Below are 16182 nucleotides of genomic sequence, written 5' to 3' on the forward strand. Positions count from 1 at the left end.
TTCAGCAACTCTTTGTCCATCACATCCATTCCCAATGATGCGTTTCGCTTGATATAGAAATCATCAGTACAGCTGTGACACAACAGTTATCCTTATATTCTTTTTGGTCATCTTTAACACCATTAGGTTTTCTACAATTTTTTAGTCTGTTTGTAGGCCACACAATGAATTATATGTGCTTTGTTCACGACGGATATGAAAACCCTGTTTTCAGCATTATAAGGCTTCATACTTACCACTATGCCAATAGGAGCTTTTCTCAATATTAAAAACAATGACCAATGGAAGCAGCTCAGGAGATTGTGATAAAACTACACTAAATGAATAAAAACAAACTTCAGGAATGCTTAATTTCAAAGAAGTTCGTAATTTCTTAGAAATCGTAACACAACCATCTGTTTAACGTACCAGATAACATTATGGTTAACGCAATATTGTTGGTGTTATATACGTCAAGAAATACAATATACATGCTATTGCATACCCCATTAAGTACATTAGTAATAAAACAAAGTTACATCGATTGTAAAGAAAACATATTTTAATGGAATTATATCACTGAATCTAGTTCCCTTGGGGGACAAAATTTAACCAAACACACAGTGAAATACCTCATGGCTGTGTTTCAAAATAGAGTATATCCCTAAATCGTATTTTTATTATAAATACAGTATATCTCTAATTCGTATTTATATTATAATACATATTATAAACAATGTATATCTCTAAATCGTATTTATAATATATATTATAAACACAGTATATCTCTAAATCGTATTTATATTATAGTACATATTATAAATACAATATATCTATAAATCGTATTTATAATATATATTATAAATACAGTATATCTCTGAATCATATTTATATTTAATATATATTATAAATACAGTACATCTCTAAATCGTATTTTATTATAATATATATTATAAGCACAGTATACCTCTCAATCGTATTTATATTATAGTACATATTATAAATACAATATATCTATAAATCGTATTTATATTATAATATATATTATAAATACAGTATATCTCTAAGTCGTATTTCTCACAATATGGCGTTACTTTTTTGTTTCAACGTTACAAGACTGGTGATTTGAATTAAATGCACTTCAGTATATAGGATATATTACTAACACCAACGAATGCTATCTAGAAAAGATATCTGAGGTAGCTTCAATTACGTATAGAATTAATTTACTGGTTGAAAATGGCAGAACACACACTAAACACCTTCTGCAACAGTTTCTAAAAATACTGTAATTATGATAAAAGTTGCCTGAATAAAATATGTCTGTACTCCTTACGACCATGGCTAGGTGGTTAAGGTGCTCGACTCGTATTCTAAGGGTTACGGGTTCGAGTCCCTATCACATCAAACATGCTCACCCTTTCAGCTGTTGGGAGGTTATAATGTGAGTGTCAATCTCATTATTCGTTGGTAAAAGAGTAGCCCAAGAGTTGGCGGTGGGTGATGATGAGTAGCTGCCTTCCCTCTAGTCTTACACTGCTAAATTAGGGACGGCTAGTGCAGATAGCCCTCGTGTAGCTTTACGCGAAATTCAAACACAAAGAAACCCCTTACGACAAGTAGTTTTGAACATGTAATGAATTCAAATATGGAGGATTTATTTATAATCTCCCCGTACTGAGGAGGAAAATGCTTCTTATCTGTGAAATAAAAAAAAAAAAAACGAACAGTTCTTATACGTACGTAATACTATTCAAAATATAATACACTCCATACACAAAGGTTGTGTTAGATGCTACGCTTAACCTGGGTAAAACGACTTTGATATTATATAGATATGTAACAGATTAATTGTAAAACTACACGAAACAAGTTAATAAATCATACACATATAACTTAGTTTTGTGACGATGCAACATTCAGTAATGCATAAATCACATACAAATAACTCCTAAAAGCATTCGAAAAGAAATAACAACCCAACTCAGCAGAACTTAAAAACTCCAAAGAGCTCACGACAGTTGACGCTGAACGAATCATGAACGTAATAACACAACCTGGAAACTTGGAAAAAAAAAAAAAAATGTTTAATTCACTGTGGTTTACACTGTGTGAATCATCAACGTGATAACAGAATCTAACAGCTTGGTTAAAATGATTAATTTATTTAACACACTGCAGTTCGCACCATGTGGACCATTAACGCCTGTAAATAGAATCCAACAATCTGAAAAAAATCACAGAAAAAGTTTACATAACAAGTCACAGCTTATATCACGTGAGTCATTAACATGACGATTTTTTTTATCTCACAAACCTACAAAAAATAACTGTTTGTATATAACTGTCCCAAATTTGGAACAACTAGGAGAAAGGCAATTAACCAACAGCAAACAATTTGAACTCTCATCTGACCGACGAGTGGGCTTTGGTCATTATTATTATATCGCACCCACGGTCCTAATGGGCAGAACGCGTTTCTAATATAACCAAATTCGACCTATAAACCATGAAATTAACATCTCGGGCACGTTATTTTTCAGGACCACGCCTGGCCCTGCAACTCAAGAGTTTAAAGAAAGGATTTCTTCATGTAACATGTTTACAGTAACTGAAGACGTTCATTACTAAACAATAAACATCTGAAGGCTCCCATTTGATAATGCTTGTTACGCATTTCTTTACGTAACGTATAGCTAATATAAAGAGAATGCTGTAATAATTACAAGACTATATTGTGATAGAGCATGTTATGGTTTCTTTATGTACTGGTTTGTAATATTTGTTTTTGAAGCCAATTTTTACTGAAATCTTCCACTATTGTTTCTGAGAGACTGGAATGACGTCACCACCACACTTTCAATATAATTGGAAAAAACAAAGTTAGTGCTGAGCTAGACAAATCTGGACTACGCTAGTCACACCTTTAACTTTTTGTTTTTATTTTGTATTATGTAATCACTAACCACCTTGATACACGCAAACCACAACCTGAACCATAACTTCCCGATTCGTTTTTATCTTCATTGTTGACCTTGGATATAAATAACTGATTCAAGTTGGATTGTTTGTAATTTTCCGTATAATGATGGGCTTTATGTGCTAAAACAACACGCACTATTACAATATGCATGTACTAAACCTTGGAAAATAATGTATGTTAGTATGACGTATAAATAAAAACAAAAAAACACTAATCATTTGTAACAAAATACTGTTCTTATTACATCACTGTCATCATAAAATCAACAAATGCTGTTGACTTATGGTAACATTATTTAATAAACAATCAGCATAACATATATGTTACTAAGCTATGACATGGAATATTAAAATATCAGAATGCAGTACAATATATTCTTATTAAAATATGACAAAAGATGCTGATATAACAACAAATATAATCCTCTATCTACTAAATATAACAGGTATTGAAATAACATAATTCCTGCCTATTAAATAACCACATAAGAAAATGTTCTGAAACCACACTGTAGAGTAGCATTCCTACTCATTAAGATGACATGACTTTTTAGTAGCTTCCTTATCTACTGAACTATAAGTACTGAAATAATACCTCAGTACTTAATAAACTACCATATATTTCTATCTTTTTGGGATATTATATTTATACTTTGTTCTGTATACATGCCAGTTTCACACAATGTGGTCACGAATGCCATTAAACTCCTTCTGTCCTAAGCTACTTCTGTTGTTTTTGCAAAAATAATACTCATTATGCATAGTGTAAGAATGCCAACAAGCAGTAACCTTCAGTGGTTGTTCAAGCGATATTTATAGGTTACAGCCACACCTATATCATGAAAATAATGACCAGTCACATGTATGTCACAAGTCATTCAGTGTAAATGTAAGGTTCCTTGACATATTAAGGTGTTATTAAACATAGTTTAGAATAGGATCTAGAAGAGTTAGTTATGAAAAGTTTTCAGGGTGACAATCCACAATATTCTAAAATAAGTATAAACACTGTAGTTCACTTTTGTTCAGTCTTGTTACTTCATTTTACATCAACTCAGTGAGTTTTACTATTTTTTTCACAATTGATATCTTAAGTAAATCTTCTGCTACCTATCAAATAACAGCTGGAAAGTTAATATACTGCAAAATTACTTTTTATGAGCATCACTATCTAGTGAACTATTGCAGCAATAAAGCCCTTTATTATATGATGTTGTAATAATCACAGATGTTTTATTTCTATATTATATCTATATATTACTCATACAAATCACAAAAGTTGCATTTATGTTACATTTACTTACTGACATTACATCCAATGCAACTAATGCATACACACACAACTTAATCTCTCTTTGTTAGCAAAGACAAGTCAGATTAGTACATTATGAGCAGAAGGTTGTAATTAACTGAAAAATGTTAAAGCTTTGAAGTGTAAGAGGATTAGGTATCAGCACTTAAAGCAGCCAAGGGAATTAGAAAACATTAATTAAAAATGTATCCTTCAAGATTTACATGTCAGTTCCTATATACTTTTTTTTCTTTTCTTTATGGTCTTAGAGCTTTGTATAGTGATTTTAGGTTGAAAGTCACACTAGATTAACGAGAATTCTATTGATTAGATGCTGCTGGTATATTTTTTTTCTTGTCTCAGAAGATGGATAAGAATAACTACAGTCTAACATTACAAACTGTAAACTCTAGAGATCCAGGGGGTAAATGTTCATCTTCTTCCTAAAGAGTGATAAAGCTTCAAGATGTTTACATCTCATATACTTAGTGAGAGATATAAATTAACTTCATATAGTGAGTCAATTACAATGATTTATCATGATTTTCCTTTGCTTTTGAAACATGTTTCCCTGTAATGTTCAGTTAGATAATTTACTTGCTATAAATTGATTATGGATTTTTTTATTTTCACATTAGGCACTGCAACTATCTTATCTGAAAATTTGGTGCCAAATATGGTATTTGTATTATTTTTTATTTAATGTTGAGGTCATTCAAAAATATATGAACAGAATAGAAATTCAAACTGTATTCTTTTTCATTAGAATAAGCAGTATAAGAAAATAATTTTCAATAATTTAAGAGGAATCTTTATGAATTTGCTAGGCCAAGAATTTATGTGACGAAATTTTATTCCAAAATTAACCCTCAATGAAACTCTTGTAAAATTAGCTGTTGTTTTTTTTTCCCTTAAACAACTAAAGCCACTTACTGAATTGGTATTTTAAAATATTTTGAAAAGTCTTTCACATCCACACTTTGAAAAATACAAAAAAAACACAGATAGATACCTCAACCTGAATCCCATTCCCACTAAACAAACACATCTGCACACACACAACAGGTGAATAATTCAATAATAACACATACATGTAACAATTAACTAGCAGAATGCATGAGGTACAGATACTGAAGTTTTGTAGAAGTTTGTTATTTAGTGAGAAACCTATATTAATTACAAAGAACTAAAACAACAATCCCAACAATGATCCAGTACAAATATTATAACTTTTAAAATGAAAATATTCAGATGTGAAACATTTGTTAATAATGACACTTGTTAACAGCACATATGTTTGTACAATGTTTATTAAAAAAAATGTTGTTACATACTTTTATAAGATATTTAAATCTATGTTGAGTAGAATAATTTTTTATCACAAAACTACACCTAAACATTACAGAGTTGAGGAAGACAGAGATAACTATACGTTTCATAAATACTTAAATTGTCATAACCATGATTTCAAACTCCCATGATTTCAAACTCACGGTCTTAATAAGTGTTTGTGAAATGTTTAAATGTTTAACTGTCTATTTTTATCTCAGTTCTATAATTATGGTGTATCACAAAATACTGGCAGTTTCAAGGTTTAATTACACCTAAACACAACACCATCATGCAGCCTTTCATTCTTTGAATTACTTCAGAATGCAATAGTTTCAGTGAACAACTAACTGTAAAGGTCCTGATAGTGATTATAAAACTGCTGTCTTTCTAATTTAGCAAGAAACTCTGATAAAAGTATTTTAATGCATATTAAATAAGAGACAAAAGAGCCTGAGCAGAGAATGGTCTCAATTTGCAGGTTGAGCAAAGTGCAACACTATTGTTCTTTTTCAAATTAAAAATGTACAAACTTTGTACAAGTACTTAACACAAGAAATTTTAATTAGTAAATAAAAACAAACAAAAAGAAAACAGACAGTATATTTAGCTTTACACATGTAAACTTGAAGATATAACTGTAAGGAAATGGGTGGTACAGCATAACATTAATTAATTAAATAATACCAACAAATTTATGAAATACCTTGCTTGTATTATATCTTTATTAATTAAAACTTAAACTATAAAATGAATACAAACATTTGCCATGTGAATTCTGATTAATGATTATACCATTTAATGTATTTTTCAGCAAAACAATGTATTGTGCTAAAAGTTAAAGATACTTTAAGGCAGAAACTGGGCATCAACAAACAGTCCTTTAGCCATTCAAGATAACCCATAGGTTTTGGAAATACAGTAACAAAAGCAATTTTATATTTCTACTAAAACAGCTAATAAATACATAAATATCATTCAAGGTTAAATTTAATTAGTACCCTAACATCTTTTCAAAGTACACATAATATTTTAAATAGAATTTTGAAATTTCTAAAGTATTTTCCTTGAGAGTATAATCATAAATTGAAATAAACTTTTGGCTTGACTTATAAAGTTTATGTTGTTAATCTACTTGTTGTGTTTTATATGTTCATCTATTGTCTATTTTTAGTGCAAACCTACACAATGGGCAATACCTACTCTGTCCACCAGAGAGTAATGAAATGCCAACATTTAGTACCATAAGTTAATAAAATTGCCTTTACTTATTAAAAACAACATAAACAAAGACACTCTGTTGAAAGTTTTTTGCAATATTATACACTTACAAGAAATAATAAATGTACAATAAGCATGGAGACATATACAAGTACATATACTTTTAAATGAAGAGTGTACAATAATATATAAGAAAAAGAGAGAATCTGATTGATACATTTAAGATTTTGATAATTGGCTGTGTCAGTGCATCTGTTTTGTTCATACTGAATGGAGAAATAGTATAACAAGGTGACATAAAATACAAATTTTTGCAATGTAGGAGTTATTTTCATACAACACAGTTTTATTTTTTAACAGGGCTTTAACAATGGATATTAAGGGAGTTTAGAAGAAAGTTTGATAAGTATTGAAATGATAAGGTCTAGTTTTAATTTGTTTCATTAAAAGTTTAGTTTTGTCAATGAACAGCCTTAGTTACGTTAACCATACCATATCTGCAATATCCAGGGCTGACTAGGCCTTTTAGTTTCAACCAACAGCAGGACTAGTCAGGCCAAATGGAATACAACAGATTTATTAATGTTAAAATACTATTCATACTATCAAAATGTTTGAAAAACAACTATTCTGATGTGAGCTGAATTAGACTAGAGAAATGTAATTTTTAATGTTTATCATGTGAAACCCACAATATGGCTGGTTCTGCATGGTGACTATTATATGCTTCTGTAATTATTTCTCAGGTGTAAAAACATTTCACATGAACAATAAAACTAAGTATCTTAAAAACATTTTTGTCCCATATAATGGAATTAAAAACAAACACTTTAAAAATATTTTAAATGGCACTTGTTTCAAAATAATTACAATTAATGCAACAACTACAAGTACTGAACAAAATTAATGGTTATCAACTGCATGTACGATGGATTTATAGTAATACAGTAAATACAATGGTAACATAAAATTATTTATTGTATCATGTTGTCATACAAGGTAATATTCTAATTATGAGATTCATTTTATATATCCTTTATAATGTTAATACAATGTTACAGAACACTTCATAAAAACTCTATTCACTACATATGCTGCAGATGTAACATTTTTATGTTGGAAGATTGCATGCAACTTGAAATACACCTACTATACCTAGCCAAGTAAGATAATAGATGATACCAATTGTTAGTGTAAATTTCATACAATTCATGTAGTGATCACTAGTTTAAATCATTTTCTTACATGCACTTTTGTATTCATAAAACTTGAAAATTATATCCAACTTATTGTTTTATAAGATACATTTCTACTATAAATTCGTTTCAGTAGAAGTAGTGAAACTTTTATACTTAGTTTTTTTATAATAAAAAAAAACCCATCAGGATGACAAAAAAGCACATTTATGAATGCCCTAAACCAATTTCATTCGAACTCTTGTTAATTCTGGAGTAAAGTTGGAACATAAATAATTAATGATAATACTACTACAGAGGTTATAACACTAAACATACATTTGTAATTTTTAGGTCATACTATTTATCATTAGGTAAACATCTTTCAGTTATTGATACGAGTAATATCATTAAGAATATTCATTATTATTTCATACTCGCTTATTACCGTAAAAACTCTCTACACTGATTTTTAACAAATTGAAGCACCTTAATTTCCCTTAGATCTTAACTTAAAAACAAAAATATCAATATTAAACTAAGCACTTAATTAAAAACTAATTGTTTTACTTGATGACCTATTGTTATCAGTAGCATGGTATTGGTACAATGACAATGGCAGCGCGAGCCTTTAAGTTCTAACCAACCATTGCGGCTTCGTATATACATTTCATTAAAACCCCTGAACAATTACAACACACGCTCTTTATCTCGTAAAACAGTTGTCAAAACTGTATAAATCACATAAAAAATTAAATATACTTTTCTAAACTAAAATATTTTAACTTACTTTGAAATTTTGCTATCTCATTCTTTCAGTTTCAATGCCACTACTGTTCTGGCCGCAAGAGGGAAACTCATCCCTAAACAAATGTTATCTTATCTTTCTACAGATCTCGGTTTGGCTTTGTAGCGCAGCAGCCAAAGAATGTTAGGTCACCATTCTGTTTACCTTTCCTTATCTCTCTTTTTATTAATTTTGTCGTCGTTAAAATATCCTTGAATGATATGACTGACATGTAATTTAAATTTTAAGATGTAATTAAATAAAAAAAAACAAGTATTATATGGTTCTTGGAACTGAGATCATTTGAAAGTACACATATTTTGTTATAAGCAATAATAATCCAAGACGTTTGAATAAGTAAATATTATCCTTAGTTATTTGTTAGAGACTAAAAAGTACCTCATGAGTATTTTTCAAAGTATTTTGTGGATTTTTCAAGTTACTAGCTTAATTGTAGCCCGACATTGTTAGGGCCCTTAACTCACAATCTGAGGATCCCGGGTTCGAATCTCCGTTCCACCAAACATGCTCCCCCCTTTCAGCCGTTGGGGCGTTATAAGTTACAATCAATCCCACTATTGTTTGCTAAAATGTAGCCCAAGAGTTGGCGTTGGGTGGTGACGATTAACTGCCTTCCCTCTGGCCTACTACTACTAAATTAGGGACGGCTACGATAGATAGCTCATATGTAGCTTTGGGCGAAGTTCAAAGCAAACACTATTGTCCCCCTATGGGACAGCAGTAAGTCTATGGAGTTACAACGCTAAAATTTGGGGTTCAATTTTTCGTGGTGAACAGAGTGGATAGTCCAATGTGATGTGGCTCTTAAACAACCAAAGTTAACTGTACGCAAAGATCTAAACTGATATCTGATTATATCAACAAACGTCATCAGTTTTTCTGATTTGTTTCAGAATTTTCACTCAAAGCTATACAAATGACTGTTTACGCACAGCTGTTCCTAATTTTGAAATGATAGGCTGGAGACAAAATATCCACCACAGGCTACTTTTCTGTGACCGAATAGCGGGATTTGACTATCACTCTTACACCGTCATAATTCTTTGCTTCACAGTTTGAACACATTAGTTAAACTACATCAGCCCTACATCATCAAGCACATTAAATGTTACGATGAAAACTGTATTAATTCTGCAAGAGCTAATTGCGTAACGTCATATATTTTACTGGAGAAAAAAAGGCTCAGAGTTTTTACATTTTGGATCTGTTCTCTAAATAGTTGCAAATTCGAAATTAACTCCCGTCATGCTATAACGTTCTTAAGTAAGACAATTTATTCCACCTGTTACAGTCTGACTAGTTACGTATTGCGATGGATTGGCATTTCACTCAGGAAAAATGAGTCACCATTTTCATCCGTTTATACCATTGTAACCGGATTTCGAAAGCACCAACCTTGTAAAGGCACGAAAGGATATATTTTACTGCTATATTCATGCAATGTTTTACAAAAAAATTGTAAGTCAAAACCAGAATTTTTTGGCATTAAAGTTACAAAAAAAAAGGTTGTTAATCACTAACTAGCAGGCCCGACATGGCCATGTGGGTTAAGGCGTTCGACTCCTAATCTGAGGGTCTCGGGTTTGAATCCCCGTTACATCAAACATACTCGCCCTTTCAGCTGTGCGGGCGTTATAAAGTGGCGGTCAATCTCATTATTCGTTGGTAAAAGAGTAGCCCAAAAACTGGCGGTGGGTTGTGATGACTAGCTGCCTTACACTTCTAAATTAGGGGCGGCTAGCGCAGATAGCCCTCGTGTTGCTTTGCGCGAAATTCAAATCAATTGACTAGCAATAATAGTAGAACTCATTATTATTATATACAGAGTAATGATTTTTTTTAATTTCATTGCTGAAATGTCAAAATCTCTCGAATTTACATAACAGATTTTGAAAAAAACAAAATATTTCCATCAGTCCATCGAATCCACCGTAGTGTGAGAGCAGCATATCTCCTACAAAATCTAAGAAGCTGGGCGTTTTTCACGATTCTTTTATAAGATAAGGTAGTTGATCCAGAAAAAAATATAACAATTAATTTGCTGATAGACCTGTAATACCTTTGTTTAATATAAACTTCTTGCTCTGTGTTTTTCAAATAGGATAGCACAAAGGTCGAGCGTCAACATAATTTTTTAAGTCCTGACCATGCAGTTGTTCGAAACATGCAATGTAATAATGGAGTGATTTCCACACGTACGTTATTGTGAGCCAGTGACGTGTTATGACTTTAAAAAAAAAAAAAGAAGCATGCTACGATTTTGCAGATGTCATATAAAAACATTTTCTGACAAGGCCACTTTATATATTATATATATGTACCGGCTGCCTTACTTGAACTTTCAAGGCTAACAATAGATGGATCAATAATATTGTTGCATTCTATCTCTCTATGTCGCATCATTCTTTTGCATTCCACTAATGTAAGGGTAGTGCTTCCCCCCCCCCCAAAAAAAAAAAATTATAACAAAAGAAACGATTATAGTTTCGAAGTTGTTCAAACACAAATTCTAACGCTTAGATAAGCTTAATTAGGGTGGGACTTAAAAATTTCGTGGCGGTTTGCGAGTGTTGAACTGTGCTGAATTTATATCAATTATATTTACAAAAACTTTGAGATCAAAAGTTTTATCCATAAAACTTACTTGTAAACTGTATACTTCACCTTGCAAAACCACTTTTTAGTTTTTTCCTTCTAAAATTTAATTTAAAATTGGTACACATATCGCGCTGTTATGCTGGATAACTGATTAGTAGCGATAAAGAAAGCAATACTAATTCTTAAAATTTTAAGAACAAGAGAAACGGCGTCCTAGTGGAAGCTAGTTGTCCTACTAATCATGATATTCCTATCCACTTATAAACAAAAATGTTTTGACATGTCCTTAACATGGGACTCAACTTCGCAATAGCACCTAGGTACATTCCAACCATAGAAATCAAAAGATGTTCAGAAGATCTAGCCAGGAGACTTGTGATACTTTCTACAGAAAACAACCAAAAACAACCAACAGAAAGAAGACAACTTAGATAATTTTACTGACATCCAACAGCCAAACTTCCCAGGTAAAATTAAAAATTTATATTTTCCAGAAACACCTAAAAACAACATCTAAAACGATTTTTTCAAAGAATTTTCTCACAAGATCATCAACATAATTTCACAAAACAGAAAACTAAAAAACAATCTTACAAAAAAAGACATTAATTCCATTAAAAATCTAAAACAAGACAAAAACATAAAAATTCTAAAAGCAGATAAAGGTAACGCTAAAGTCATAATGAACACGAATGAATACATCCAAAAAATGAACATTCTATCAGACACGAACAAATTTAAACTAATACACACAAATCCAACAAAGACACACGAGACGCAACTAAAAATGAAAATGCCAATACAATTTCACAAACACTTCATTCCTACCGACGTAAAACCGACTCACGCACACCAAAAATACACGGCATCCCCAAACCTCATAAACCAGACAGTCCATTACGACCAATAATGTCCACATATGAATCGTTTAATTACAATCTTGGTAAATACATAGCATGGGTATTCTCCAAATATGTAACATCAGCCAGCTCATTCATCAAAGACTCTTTTAATTTCAAGTCTAATCTAAATCAACTTAATCATAAAGTCTTAATGGCCAATTTCGATGTTATATCTCTCTTTACAGAAGTTCCAACCACTGAAGCCTGCAAGATAGCCTTAGAACTCTATATCCGAGACCCTAACCCAACTACAGACATTCCCAGCAACCAATTAGCAACCCTCATAGAATTCACCACGATAAAGACAAATTTCATGTTCAACAACCACAACTATATACAAACAAATGGTCTAAGCATGGGCAACCCAGTATCACCAGTTCTAGCCAATATTTTTATAACACAAGTTGAAACACAAGCAATTAACACAGCATTGCATCCACCACTATACTGGTACAAATATGTAGATGACACGGTTACGGGATTCAGATCTACAGAACACATACTTAATTTTTTCAATCACATTAACTCTATACATCCCAACATTAACTTTACATGTGAACAGGAAGAAAGCAATCAAATATCATTTCCTAACCTCAAAATTACAAGAACCGTTACACAATGTAAAACAGGAATCCACCGAAAAATCACCCATACTGGACTATAAATTCCTTGGAACTCAGCACATGAAACAAAACAAAAACTCAACATACTAAGAAACCAAATAAACACAGCTATAAAACTATGCTCACCAGATAAAATTAACGATGAATTAGACAAAATAAAACAATACTTCATCAACATCAATAAGTTTCCTCCACAAACCGTAGAAAACATTATTCGCACACACCTAGACATAAAGCAAAATCAACCAACAAAAGTAAATATATCTCACGAATCAAAAAATCACGAAATCATATACTGCTGCATACCATATATTCCCGACATCAGCAGACAAATAACCAACATTTGGCAAAAACTAGGAATAAAATATGACATTCCAGTTAATACTAAATTTATTCAAAAACCAGGCACAAAACTGAGGTCTATACTATGTAAAAACTACACTGACAAACACCACACCAACATTATTTATAAAATACAACGTGATAACTGCCACGACTTTTATATTGGAGAAACAAGTAGAAAAATGGAAACCAGATTCAAAAAACATAAAAAGTTACCTTCACACGTTTTCGAACACTGCAAGTCAAATAAACACAACATAACCAAACAAAACACTCAAATAATAAATAAAGAAACAAACATAAACAAACGCAAAATTAAAGAAGCCTTACTTATACAACAACTTAAACCCAAAATAAACCAATATAAAGAAACGCCTTTATACCTATATTAAATATAATAAAATAAAATTATATATTCAAACATCTAACACCGCCCTCTACATTCCGACTCTCAGTTACACAACCCCTTCCAAACATGTGGTCAGCTTCCGGCCAGTTACCTCTTTCGTTCTTTGTGAACCTGACGATGACAGAAGAAGATCGAAACGTTGTTCGCTCTTCAGTGATGTCGTAAATTATTTTCTCAACCCAAACGAGCCGTTTTTGCATATATATCATGGCGCTAGATTGCATGAGTCACTTTTGACATTAAGATGTGGCCTGGCATGGCCAAGCGCGTAAGGCGTGCGACTCGTAATCCGAGGGTCACGGGTTCGCGCCCGCGTCGCGCTAAACATGCTCGCCCTCCCAGCCGTGGGGGCGTATAACGTGACGGTCAATCCCACTATTCGTTGGTAAAAGAGTGGCCCAAGAGTTGGCGGTGGGTGGTGATGACTAGCTGCCTTCCCTCTAGTCTTACACTGCTAAATTAGGGACGGCTAGCACAGATAGCCCTAGAGTTGCTTTGTGCGAAATTCCAAAAAAAACAAACAAACAGACATTAAGATGTATTTCAGTACATTTTTGGTCTTCCGATTTTGAATGGCTTTCTTTGGATCCTCTTCTTATAAGTTTAAAAACACACACTAAGAATAGATAAAATATCTTCAATCAATAAACATTTCATCTCTACATCAACATGTTGATGTTAAGAATTTTCTGTAGTTTTGGTTATATACATAGGTACTAATATAAATGCTATGCTCATTATTGTGAGAAGACAAAAGCACACGGTCTTTAGAGAATATTTGGGTATGTTTTAACGTTTTTAAATTATTTTTCTACAATTTAGGACAAACATAAACCTTGATTATGGGACTCCCTACATTCGTTAGAACACAAATTTTACTTTCAGGTTAGGTTAATGGTACAAGAAGATCTTAAACGCCTAAAACTAGTTTGGAAGCAACGAAGTCATTTTTTTTTTTTTTTTTACTTTATTATTTGAAATGCTGTAGTTCGAGTGATTAAAGCTGATCATCCATGGACAATATGGTAAAGTTGGTGAGTATGTGAATATTGTAAGTACCTGTTTGAATCTCTTAAGTTTTCAGTAATCATGTCCAAAGTCTATTATCAACACGGTTGATTGAGACAAGACTTTGCCTTAATATTTAAATCATAAATTAGCTATCTCATTGTCCAAAGAAACGCGCAATTTCATTGTAGTTGTTTTTACACTTGCGCAATTATACACATATTTATATCCGCATTAGCTGCCTCTAATTTTTTACTGATAGAACTAGAGTGAAGGTAGCTAGCCAACACACCCCATTGTTAGTCTTTCGGCTATTTTAATTGCATAGTAGAATTTAACTGTCACTCTTATAGCGCACTCACGGCCATGAAGTACAAAACGTGTATTCGCAGTAACGTTAACCACTAGGTTAGGCCCAGCTGCAAGTCTTATCATATGACAGCTTAATTCCGAGAAGTAATTTCTGACACGTCTTCAAGGTGTTGGCAGATTGAGTGAAAGATTGCAAAGTGTTATGTTGGTATTCATCACCTTTAAATATAATTCTCATTTAATCGTTTTTACTCTACCGAGATTAAACTTTCATTTTTTTCCGATAAATTCTCAGATTTATTTATAATTAAATACGTGTTTTCTTACTCCTTTGGGGGAGAGGGTGGAAAAGCGCACATCTTTTTGGATGATTCTTGAGTAAGTATTGACATATTTGACCAGTTATCAAAATCTTGTATTGCAGTTCTTCCCAAACTCTGTATTCGCACACCACCTGAATTTATATATACACTAATACATACATTAGCCAAGTTTATGGTAATTACGTAATCTTCGCAGGAATGTTTGGTGGGACTACAGTTTCAGAAACGCTATTATACAGAATGTGTACAAATTACCATTCTCATGCAGATTAGGTTACAGACATCACAATTTTGGTGAAAATCACATTTATTGATTAAAATTAAAGTAAATAAACTAACTGCTGTGCCACACAAGTTTCACACTGGTCATATTCTTAATTTTTTAACTGTAGAGAAAAGTTTAAATATGCAAATATATATCTAATTTGAAAAGAAGGAAAAATGATTCTAAAACACAACAGACAATGAACAATTTATTTGTACTTGAAATCAAACAATCTTTTGCCTCTTGTTGTATTCTTTGATTAACATCATTACTAATTGAGTAGTAATTACGAGAGACTCACTTGGTAAAGAAATGTGATAATTTTGGTGCCTCTTTGTATTTGAAATCTTTATTCTTATGTAATTTTGAGTAAAAGAACAGTTTCACTTACTGAAGAATTAGACATAAATTATAACACTAAGTTTTTAATATAATTTAACTTTTTTTTAAGCTTAAAATAACATGGAAAATTTCACTATGCAAGTATTCTATCTGTCCTTTTCTTTGATTCAATTAATTACTAGTTTTTAATGGAGAAAGTGATGCAAAAATACAATAACAATTTAATTCCTCCTCCTATTGTCCACCAAATTCTGTTGTATTAGAAAATATATA

General features: G+C 31.8%; 1 protein-coding gene across 1 annotated transcript in view; it reads right to left on the reverse strand.

Annotated features, from left to right (window-relative positions):
• Positions 1–8876, reverse strand: part of LOC143240243 (uncharacterized) — a 35055-nt gene extending 26179 nt beyond the window's left edge. Inside the window, exon 1 of the mRNA XM_076482379.1 lies at positions 8768–8876. The gene's annotated coding sequence lies outside the window, so the exon portion shown is untranslated. The remainder of the gene's footprint in view (positions 1–8767) is intronic.
• Between the last annotated feature and the right edge of the window lie 7306 nt (positions 8877–16182).

The sequence above is a fragment of the Tachypleus tridentatus genome, chromosome 13 (genome assembly GCF_004210375.1).
Source record: "Tachypleus tridentatus isolate NWPU-2018 chromosome 13, ASM421037v1, whole genome shotgun sequence".
NCBI classification, from domain to species: Eukaryota; Metazoa; Arthropoda; class Merostomata; order Xiphosura; family Limulidae; genus Tachypleus; species Tachypleus tridentatus.